Source organism: Thalassophryne amazonica, chromosome 9 (assembly GCF_902500255.1).
Source record: "Thalassophryne amazonica chromosome 9, fThaAma1.1, whole genome shotgun sequence".
NCBI classification, from domain to species: Eukaryota; Metazoa; Chordata; class Actinopteri; order Batrachoidiformes; family Batrachoididae; genus Thalassophryne; species Thalassophryne amazonica.
Window position 1 is genome coordinate 111,285,720 of NC_047111.1, and position 3,402 is coordinate 111,289,121.

Consider the following 3,402-nt stretch of genomic DNA (forward strand, 5'->3'; position numbering starts at 1 on the left):
TTTCAATTAATTTTGATCACTTTCACCCTTCATACAGGAACAGTTCAGAGACTTTATATCCAGATTTGTTGCCTAAAAGATGAGCTTGAATGGCTCAGTTTAACATGCAGGGTGCACAGTAGTTGGAACAAAACATCCATAAACGACTGTGTGGTCTGAATTAATAGTTTAGATGAATTAATGGTTTCTGCAAGACAAACACAAATAAAATAAAACGATGCGATTTTCATTACAAATCCTAAACATATGGTGCTTATTAATACAGTAATATCTGAGAAACACCAATAACTGCAATACTATGTTAAGTATAATACGCACAACAGTAGTTGGCTGAACTTACTGAACATAATGAGATATCGTCTAAGCAGACCACATTAGCTTAGCCCTTAGCTAATAATGCTGAACTTAAATAAATAACTTGAAACATGCCCACTTGGCAGGAATCATTATCAACCCCACACAACATCCATCCGCGATAAGTCATAAAAACCTCTACAAATAGGTAACTCACCCTCTTCACGCAGGAATTCTACTTTAAAAGCAGCGCTAACGCGACCGAAGCTAACAGCGGATGGGACTGCCCAAGTCGATGCCTGACCTAAATAACGTAACACAGAAACAACACAAGTGATCTCAAAAACAACACAGACGACTGGCAAAAAAGCAGAAATCTTCCAAACAGCGGAGACTTTTCATCCCTGCATCTCTGTTCATAAATCAATGGCTCAAAAGAAGCAAATAAATAAATAATCAGACAACTAAGATTTAAATCTAAGATTTGGAAACTTTCTAAATGGTAATAAAAATAACATAAAGGAAACATGAAAAATATTGAATAGTATTTTAAGAAATAAACCAAGTAGTGAACAGTTTTAATAATTTTTTGCTAATGTGCCAGATTTAGCAGACACTATATGGATAAACAGTCAATTAATTGTGAGAAATCCATATACAGTACATTGTTTCTTGGCCCAGTTGATGAGAGGGAAATTATGTTAGCACATGTAAAAGTCAATTGATCATAATGATGTACATATGACCTTCGTAAAGCAGATAATTACAGAAATTGCTAAACCATTAGCATATACAGTACAAATTAATTAAAAATATTTAGAGTTTTAAAATGCAAAAACAAGAGGTGTATCTCACGCAGCCAGTGGAGCACTATGATTCGACACTGATTTTGAGTTAGTTGATCATGACCTGGAAGCTAATGAGCTAAAATGCTAAAATTTTCATTTAAAATTAATAAAAAAATATTTTTAATATATATTTTTAATGATATGAAATTAATTTTAAAAAATTACATTAGTTATATCATTAATTACTTATAATTCTAGAAAAATTAATTAAAAAAAGTAGAGATTAAGATTAAGATTAATTGCTTTATTCATCTCACAATGGGGAAATTTAACATCTGCATTTAACCAATATTTTTTTTACACACAAGTGAACACACCATGCAAGGAGTAGTGGGCCGCACCTTTCTGCGCAGGAGAGTCGAGGCAGAGACTTGATGCAGGAGACCAGGGGCTGCAGGTTGTAGCAATACAGTCTTCAGGAACAGTTTGTTCACTGTGGGCTTCAGTATTGGGCAGGTTTACAAAAAGGGCAGACTCTGCATGAAATACACCTCTTGTTTTTACATTTGAAATCTAATCAAATTTCATATTAATTTTGAAATATACATATTAGGTTTTTTTTTAGCTCAATAGCTTCAATTGACTCAAAATCAGTGTGGAATCATAGTACTCCACCGGCTGCATGAGATACACCCCTTGCTTTTGCATTTTAAATTGCTGAATATTTTTTATTAATTTTTCTATGTAAATATGAGCATTTTAGCTCAGTAGCTTCCATGTCATTTGATCAGTTGACTCAAAATCAGTGTGAAATCATAGGAGTCCACTGGCTGCATGAGATACTTGCTTTTACATTTTAAATTTTAAATTGCTGAATATTTTTTTAAATTAATTTTTCTATGTAAGTATTAGCATTTTTAGCTCAATAGCTTCCATGTCATATGATCAATTGACTCAAAATTAGTGTAGAATCATAGTACTCCACTGGCTGCATGAGATACACCTCTTGTTTTTGCACTCTGAATATTTTGAAGTTTTTCTATGTAAATATTAGCATTTTAGCTCAACATTTAGGTTTGAATAGCCCACCTTTTTATTTTGAAAACTGGAAGTCGGTACACGCCGTAGCCATCTCTCCGTGTGTTTACCAGGCGTACTTGAAATGTTGGAGCGGCTTGCTCAGAGTCACACTGTGGCTGGAGCAAAGTAGAGGTTTAACCAGAGTGAAGAGGAGGTTTACCCGCAGCAAAGAGCGGAGCGACTACCTGTCAAATATCCAATGTAAAACTAATGTAAAACTAATTTCACTGCAGTGGAAAACAACAGATAATAAGCCTTGACCAAACAGGATTCATCAAGCAAAGGCAGACACGACAATAGTCACTGAACATTGCATGCGATTGATCACAGTGGCGAGCACAGTTCCGATAATCTGCTAATTATCTAAGATAAAGTTTTCATTATCGGATTATCTTTTTAGATAACTTTGAAAACCATTATCGGACTAATTATCTTCCGATAAATTTTTGTCCAATAATTGTTAGACCGTTAATGTGGTAACAAAGGTGAACAGATGTGTAGTTCTACCCGCTACCAACAGAGAAGAGCTGCTTCTAGATGAAACCACTCTATCCTCTACCAACAAGGAAGAAATGGTCACCAAAAAAAAAAAAAAAAAAACATTTCATTTAACCCCATACTGATACCCGGCAATATCACCCAAGTCATCCAGAGGCATGCATTTTTAACTTATGGTTCAAATATTAACCAAACCTATGTCGGACAAGTTATTTAAATTAATGTCATGTCTGAAGTTTTATAAAGTGAAAATATCAGATATATGTTTTAGTTTTAAAGTAATGAGCTAATTTTTAAGGTTTTAGTGTGGACATGCTGTGTCCAGGTGCATTATGGGTGATAGGGGGGTGATTGTTTTGGCAAGTTTTCAAGGTCTCTACTGCTATCTACTGGCCAGTAGTGTTCATGGCCGTATTCGCCCTGAAGCTGGGCTGATATTTTTAATCACTGTACTCGGTTCCAGGTCAAACTGTACCACAGAACCGTACGGTGTAAAAGTTCAGAGCGCCCGATTTATGTTCTCACACACATTGTACGTTCAAACACCACGTCGGGCTCGTGTTTCCAGACGCAAAATGTAAACAGAAGCTTTTTTTTCAAACTTAATTTACAAAAACTCTCGATGGGAGACATCAAAGTAAAAAAAACAAAACATTACAAGACAGGTCTGCGGTGTTTGCACAGGCACAGTGTGAGAGTTTGGACGCTTGTAGCGCTTCAGCAGCAGGATACCCTCACGACG

The 3,402-nt window shown here is 35.5% G+C and overlaps 1 long non-coding RNA gene across 1 annotated transcript in view; it reads left to right on the forward strand.

The window, feature by feature from the left end:
• The window catches only part of LOC117517830, an 8,500-nt gene extending 7,281 nt beyond the window's left edge, over nt 1–1,219 (forward strand). The window contains exon 3 of the long non-coding RNA XR_004562865.1: nt 1,091–1,219. This is a non-coding gene — a long non-coding RNA (uncharacterized LOC117517830). The remainder of the gene's footprint in view (nt 1–1,090) is intronic.
• Nucleotides 1,220–3,402: the final 2,183 nt, after the last annotated feature.